Genomic DNA, 8142 nt, shown 5'->3' on the forward strand with positions numbered 1-8142 from the left:
CAGAGCCTGGAGCCTGTTTCAATCTGTGACTCCCTCTCTCTCTGACCCTCCCCTGCTCATGCTGTCTCTGTCTCTCTCTCCTAGAAATAAATAAAACATTAAAAAAAAAAATTTTAAAAAAGACTCAGAGGGGCTCAGTCATTTAGGTATCCCACTGTGCCTCAGGTCATAATCTCACAGCTTGTGAGTTCAAGCCCTACGTTGGGCTCTCTGCTGTGTAGAGCCTGCTTCAGATTCTCTGTCGTGCTCTCTCTCTCTCCTTCCCCCTCTCATGTGCCCTCCCCTCTCAAAAATATAAGAAAAATATTTTTAAGGCTAAGAAGAGATGAGGGGAGTTTTCCCCAAGAGGAAGAAAAGGTTACTTGCTTAAATATCAAGGCTTGCTGATGGTTTAATGCCGCCATTTTGATTTTTGTTCAACTTTACACTTTTAAGCGATTTTCATTTTAGTCACCAAGGCAACAGTATGAAGACGGCTTCATATTTTACTGTGAGAAACCATTCAATATTTTCTACAATGGCTAAAAAAGAAAACAGTGTAACACCAAATAGGAATGAAAATACTGAGCAATGAGAATACTCGTATATGGCAAATGGGAATTTAAAAAGTATGTTCTATTTGGAAAATTATTTGGCAGCTGATGTGGGAAAAAAAGCAGCAGGCAATTAAATTAAAATTCCTTATAGCTGACAGCCCATTGACAAATACTTGAGGCAGGTAGAGTAAAAGTTTCTCCAGGAACTCCTTACTGTCTTAATGCTAATGCTTTGCTAGAGGAAAAACAACTTTCGCTTGACAATAGGTTGGCCTCCAGTATCCTGGGAGTCTTCTTTAGCATATGAAAATCTCCTTGGAAACTTCCCCTTGACTTTACCTCCTCCCCATTCCCAAGTATATAATCAGTATCTCTTCATGGTCCTGGGGCAGCTCTTCCTCTTCATGGGTTATGTCCCCATGCTTTAATACAATCCTCTTTGTGCACCAAAGACGTCTTCAAGAATTCTTTCTTGGACGTTGGTTCTGGATCACCCCACTCTCAACCCGAAACGTCATCATGTGCATGTATCAGGGGAAGGTCCATTTGTAAAGGTGTCTCCTTCTGTGAAGCGGAAAGGAGAATGTGTACATTGACAGACACTCTGATCAGTGGAGAAGGCATGGATTTAAGTCTGGACAACAAGCATGGTCATGAGTATTGTTTTTGGCCTAGTCACTTCCCCAAATGATTCCCAATAGAATAATCTGTGGAGTTTCAGGAATGAGCATTGCTGCTGCCCTCCCCCTCAGATTCCACAGCTGGGTGGGTGGAAACAACAGTGTTGTTTTAGTGAAGTGCTCCAGGTGATTCTGTTAATGGATCTCTGTTACATCCATACCGAGGAATTTGGGATTCGTTATCTCGCAGATTCAAAGAATGAAGAGGTGGACAGACAATGAGCAACAGGCAAAAGTTTATTAGAGTCTAAGAAAGGAATAGTAGTAGGAAAGGTCTCTTTACATAGAGAGGGCATTGGAAGGTGAATACCAGTGACATTAGACAAGGATCTTGGTTTTATGAGCTTTGGGTCTCTCCCCCCTTCAGGTCTCCCCCTCAGGTCCTACACTTGCTGGCTTAATAACTCTAGGTAATGGGTTGTCCATTCCTGATAGGCTCATTTGTGTGTGTGTGTGTGGGGTGCTCTAGGGCCATATTGTTCCTTGTGGGTCTAATGTTTTAGGGTATACTACTAATTTTTAGGTCTGCAGTCAATTCCTGGGGGATCCTGAGAAGGGGGGCGTAGGTGGTGTCACATTTTTTTAAATATTTTTTTATGTTTTTTATTTATTTCTGAGAGAGAGAGAGACAGCATGAACACGGGAGGGTCAGAGAGAGAGAAACACAGAATCCAAAGCAGGCTTCAGGCTCTGAGAGCCTCACAAACCGTGAGATCATGACCTGAGCCAAAGTCGGCCGCTTAACCGACTGAGCCACCCAGGTGCCCCGGGTGGTGTCACATTCTTAAGAGAAAGCGTACACCTGAGGGGGTTTGCTGTGGTCAGTTACTCCCAGCATTGTTCCAAAACGTATTATTGTCCACCCAGGGACCTTAAGTGCTAATATTTCCTTTTCTGCCTACTGAATCTTATTTTTTTCTATCAACATTCTAAGTGAGGCCAGAGTTAAACAGGAAGGCTTCCCATTACATTGAGAGTTGAGTGCAGGCTTTGGCTCAAGAAGTAATAGGGTCTCCTGTACAGGAGTTGGGGAGGGTCAGGTCCATGTAGCACACGTTTTCTCGTCTCAATCAGAAATTGTGGTCCTCTGAAGGAAGGGAGACCCCTGAAAGCAGAGAAGGGAAACTCAGGTTTTGGTTCCCAAGTAGGAGCTCACAGTTTCTGTATAGCTCCTGACACAAAGGACTAGGAAGTCGGGCCTTCTCTGCATTTCAAAGCCCTGCCTTCAGGGGAGTTTACCAGTGAAGAGGCTGTGTTGGTGGCTTTAAAGACATCTTCTCTTTATTCAGCTGTGATACCACCACATTCTCAGATCTTCTGAGAAATAAATCTAGAGGAGGAGGAGGTGAGAGAAGAAATGGCCGATTTTCAGGNGTGGTGTCACATTCTTAAGAGAAAGCGTACACCTGAGGGGGTTTGCTGTGGTCAGTTACTCCCAGCATTGTTCCAAAACGTATTATTGTCCACCCAGGGACCTTAAGTGCTAATATTTCCTTTTCTGCCTACTGAATCTTATTTTTTTCTATCAACATTCTAAGTGAGGCCAGAGTTAAACAGGAAGGCTTCCCATTACATTGAGAGTTGAGTGCAGGCTTTGGCTCAAGAAGTAATAGGGTCTCCTGTACAGGAGTTGGGGAGGGTCAGGTCCATGTAGCACACGTTTTCTCGTCTCAATCAGAAATTGTGGTCCTCTGAAGGAAGGGAGACCCCTGAAAGCAGAGAAGGGAAACTCAGGTTTTGGTTCCCAAGTAGGAGCTCACAGTTTCTGTATAGCTCCTGACACAAAGGACTAGGAAGTCGGGCCTTCTCTGCATTTCAAAGCCCTGCCTTCAGGGGAGTTTACCAGTGAAGAGGCTGTGTTGGTGGCTTTAAAGACATCTTCTCTTTATTCAGCTGTGATACCACCACATTCTCAGATCTTCTGAGAAATAAATCTAGAGGAGGAGGAGGTGAGAGAAGAAATGGCCGATTTTCAGGTAAGCCTTGCGTTCCAGGTGGGAAGACGTGTCGTTTTCGGGATATTCCTTGCATGGAGACATCGCGGGGCATCTGGGTGGTTCAGTCCCTTGAGCATCAGACTCTTGATTTAGGCTCAGGTCATGATCCCAAGGACCTGTGATCCAGCCCTGCATCAGGGTTCCTTCTGAGCTTGAGCCCACTTAAGATTTTCTCTCTCTCCCTGTTCCCCGTTTGCATGTACGTTCTCTCTCTCTCAATGAAAAAAAACTTTTAAATGCCAATTATTTTGTATGGTTTTAGGTCTAATGGTTCTGCTTTATGTTAAAAAAATTTTTGTTTACTTACTTTTGAAAAAGAATGTGGGGCGCCTGGGTGGCTCAGTCATTTGAGGGTCTGACTTCGGCTCAGTTCATGATCTCACGGTCTGTGGGTTCGGGCCCCATGTCGGGCTCTGTGCTGACAGCTCAGAGCCTGAAGCCTGCTTCAGATCCTGTGTCTCCCTCTCTCTCTGCCCCTCTCCCAGTCACTTTCTGTCTCTGTCCATCAAAATAAAATAAAGCCATGAAACAGACAGAGTGAAAGTGAGGAAGGAACAGAGAGAGGAGATGCAGAATGTGAAGCAGACTCCAGGCTCTGAGGTGTCAGCATAGAGCCCGATGTAGGGTTCGACCCCAAGGACTGTGAGATCATGATCTGAGCCAAAGTCAGGTGCCTCCCTCACCACTCAGGTGCCCCCTGCTTTATGTTTTCACCTAGTATTTAACCTCTTCAGAAATGATACTCTAGGTGAGGTCTGAAGATCACTCCTCCCCCCTATTCCAGGAGACTCCTCTCCCTTCTCTCCAACCTGGCTTCCAGTGGGGCAACAACAGTTGTCACTCTGAATTAAATTCCTGCCAGTATTGAAAATAGTCCCTTTGTGACAGATCCAGAGGGGACAGTGTTGAAACCAAGTGTCCTATTGGTGATGAGGTCTGGTCCTGGGATAGCACTTGAGGAAACCAATTCCCATTTAGGTCTGATCTCAGTGCTTCTCTGCTCTGGGTAGAGTAGCACACACCCCCTGGTTAAACACAAAAACACAAGATGGATGTGAGGCACAGAATAACCTGAAATGTTTCTGCTCTTTCGTGTGTAAAAAAGATACTCTAAGATATATGACATGTTACACGACATGGAAAGTATATGATTGAAGGCAGTATAAATCCGCTGTGTCCTCAAAGTTGGTTCTATTCTGACTTGCTGTTTGGGGGTCACAAGAACACACCTGTGGTCCTGTGTCCTGAGCTGTGCCTCAGGCACTGAGATCACTTTGTTTCCTTACAGCTGACGTTACCTTCTTTTACTTGGCTTTGTGCTACCAGATTTCTCCCCTGTAAGGTTCATATTTTCTTTCTTATCAGCTGTAAGGAGTTTAGACGGACTCCCTGAGCGATTTCCAGACAGCATCACATTTAAACTGGAAACTTCTTTCTTCTAGTTTCTCTTTCCCTGTTTTTTTTCCTTTTTTTTTTTTTTAAGTTTATTTATACTGACAGAAACACAGGGAGAGCAGGGGAGTTGCAGAGAGCACAAATCCCAAGTAGGCAACACAGCACCACCACCTAGTGAGACACAGGGTTTGAACTCACAGCCCAAGAGATCCTGACCTGAGCCGAATTCAAAAGTCAGAAGCTTAACCGATTGTGTCACCCAGGCTCCCCTGTCTTGTAGTTTCTGATGAGCAGAATAAAAGAAAAAAATGTAGGTAAAATTAAAATTTCTCACAACTTACCACCCGCAGAGAAACACTTGAGACTGGCAGAGGGAGATTTTCCTCACGGAATTCACAACTGCTCTAATGGTGATGCTTCTCTAGAGGCAAAAAGCAAGCTTAGCTTGACCACAGTCAGACTTCCAGTATCCTGCGAGTCTTCTTTAACATACGAAAATCCCTTTAGACACTGTTATTTCTACCGTCCCCCCAACTGAAAGGGAGTAACCAATGGCTCCTCACCGTCACACTGCAGCTCATTCTTTCCACAGATCCTGCCCCTGTGCTTTAACAAAAAAGCCTCTTTCACCAAAAAGTCCTCAGGAATATTTTCTTGAGCATTTATTTCCTCCTGGCCCACATCATCACATCAGTTTCCAGTGGACAAGGAAGGCTCTCACCTTTGTGTAGTACATGTAATGACCTCTGGGAGTGGAGGTTCTTAAATGAGTCAGACTTTCATCCTGTAGGTTTTTATTTTGCTCCATGGTCAAGACACAGGCATACTCTATTTTCTTCTATGGATTTTCTGAAAAGGAAAAGAAGCACGTAATTACCATTTGGAGTGTCTTAAATACCGAAATAAGACAGAGCCCAAATAATGAATGAAACAAAAGCTTTCAGTGAAGGGTACCTGTTTGGCTCAGTAGGTTAAGCATCTGACCTCCACTCATGTCATGATCTCCCCATTCCTGAGCTGGAGCCTAGTATCAGATGAACAGGAGCCATATCTCTCCTCTCTCCCCTGCTCTCTCTGCCCCTCTGGTATTCTCTACCCAGCTCCGTCTCTCTGCCCTGACTCACTTGCACCCTCTCTCTCTCTCTCTCTCAATAAAAAAATAAATAAAATTTTAGAAAATAATAAAATTTTAAAAAGCTTTCAAAGAAACACTATGTTATGGGATCCTGGAGTACCATGGTCAGGACCATTCTTGTATGGTGCCAGATAGTTTATCGAAGTAGCTCAGGGCCAGGGCCCGTGGGGAGAAAGAACTGTACTTTGGCTGCATGGAGCTTCTATGTTCAAGGGGGAGGGTAGGTGCATGGAGTATTCAAACACAAATGTTTCTTTCAGTTTCTACTTGTATGATGACTCCTGCAAGATTTCTCTGGGGCTCATCATTCAGTTCCACATTAAGCAGTGGTGAGATGTGCTGGACGTCACGAGACCTTATAAAAATCCAGCAACCAGGGGTACCTGGGTGGCCCAGTCACAGCCTGGAGCCTCATTGGGGTTCTTTCCTTTTCTCACCATGCTTCCCGTGCGGTCTCTCACAATATAAACAAACTTACATAATAATTTTAAAAAAGAATGTAGGAACTAGCCTTTATTTGATGCATATCAAAAGTATAGGACTATATGTTAACCTTCTGTGCTAAAGGGTAAAAATTTTGATAGTATCCCTTATCATCCTAGAGTCAGAAATATAACTTTTATTTGGAGCATTATATGTGCTTGTGTTGATAGAGTGAGTAAAAGACCTAACCATCATCATCTACAACTGGTTTTAGGAGTTTCATGTCACTGAAAATATTTGTTTTTGAGAGAGGGAGAGAGAATCCCAAGCAAGCTGCACATGGTCAGCACAGAGCCTGAGATATGGGGATCAGACTCATGAACTATGAAATCATGAGCCAAAATCAAGAGGTGGACACTTAACCAACTGAGCCACTTGTGTGTCCCTCATTGAAAATGTTTCTTAGTCACCATTACCCTTTACTACTTTATGACGTTTAATGTCTATACAACTTCTTTTAATCATGGATGTGAGCATAGAATGGATAAGGAGAGATGTAATCTCATGTACATACCTTCCCATCCTTCTTCTCAGGTTTGATCTCTGCTATGAACACTGCTTTAGGGTCCCCTCTGTATATTGACAAGTGTGTCATTTTAGGTCAACTCTAGGTCAGATGACCTGTGTTAAAACCTAATCCCTACCATGTACCAAATGCTTTACAAAATATTCACCAAAAAGAAAGTTTCTGTTCTCTTGATTATTTTCCATTAATTTATGAAAAATTGTTAATGCTCTCTATGAATCAGGAAATGCTTGAAAGCCTGGTTGCCTTTCTTGCTAGTCTAATAGAACCTGCACTTGCTATAAAACCCATTCAGTTCCAAGTCTTCCAAGATTCCCTGCCTTTAGTTCTTCCTCTTTGTTATAGAAATGTGTGTCCCTTGGCCCCTTGAGGACTGCCTTGTTAGAAATGGCAAACACCTACCCCATCCCAGAACTTTGGCACAGAATCTGCATTTAAAAAGATCCCCTAGGTTGTGGTGTGAAATTCAAATTCACAATATAATATGCTAAATACATTTGTAACTCCCCAACACTTTCCATTTAAGGAAATATATGTCAGGTGCACTGTGTGATGTAAATACAGTATGTATTTGCATGTATATTCCTGTGTTGTTGCCTTCATCTTACAAATCCTATTGAATAAATAGAGCATAATACTGGGCTACAAACCATCTTACCTCATAAAGCAGGAAACTCTCCTAAGCCAGAACCAGTTCTCCTAATATAAGTGAGCTAACAGGAGTTCAGTCCTTGATGAATCAGGGGAAAAAAAATACACACACACACACACACACACACACACACACACACAAGGTAAGAATGTGAGACAAAGGAAAATGATTTACAAGATATAAGGAGATCACAGGGAGTAATTTCCAAAGCAGATACTCCTGGAGGAAGGGCGAATGGTGTCCTTTCATTTAGGGTTAGGATGGATATTCAGAACGGGGAGTCCATTATCTTATGTAGAGTTGAGTAGAAGGTTGCACATGAGCCTTAAGAAAACAATTCTATACATACTCTGTATATTCCATAATGAATGAGCTTTGTACTCCTGGTGGGGGGAGATTTTAGTATTCCAGGGAGGTACAAGGGAACTCCTGGGTGGCTCAATCCAATGAGCTCCCAACTCTTGATTTAGGCTCAGGGCATGATCTCAAAGTTCTGACATTAGCACCCAAGTTGGGCTGCATTCTGTGCATGGACCCTGTTTGGAATTCTGTCTGTCTCTGTCTCTCTCTGCCGCACCTCCACTTGTGCTCTAAGAAATACCATTTAAGGGGCGCCTGGGTGGCTTAGTCGGTTAAGCGTCCGACTTTCGCTTGGGTCATGATATCACGGTTCGTGGGTTCGAGCCCCGCGTCGGGCTCTGTGCTGACTGCCAGCTCAGAGCCTGGAGCCTGTTTCAG

At 43.6% G+C, this 8142-nt stretch overlaps 1 long non-coding RNA gene across 1 annotated transcript in view; it reads right to left on the minus strand.

Moving 5' to 3' along the window:
* Positions 1–5212: 5212 nt before the first annotated feature.
* Positions 5213–8142, minus strand: part of LOC144231104 (uncharacterized) — a 40850-nt gene continuing 37920 nt past the window's right edge. Inside the window, exon 3 of the long non-coding RNA XR_013334984.1 lies at positions 5213–5457. This is a non-coding gene — a long non-coding RNA (uncharacterized LOC144231104). The remainder of the gene's footprint in view (positions 5458–8142) is intronic.

The sequence above is a fragment of the Crocuta crocuta genome, unplaced genomic scaffold, assembly GCF_008692635.1.
Source record: "Crocuta crocuta isolate KB4526 unplaced genomic scaffold, BGI_CrCroc_1.0 scaffold104, whole genome shotgun sequence".
NCBI lineage: Eukaryota > Metazoa > Chordata > Mammalia > Carnivora > Hyaenidae > Crocuta > Crocuta crocuta.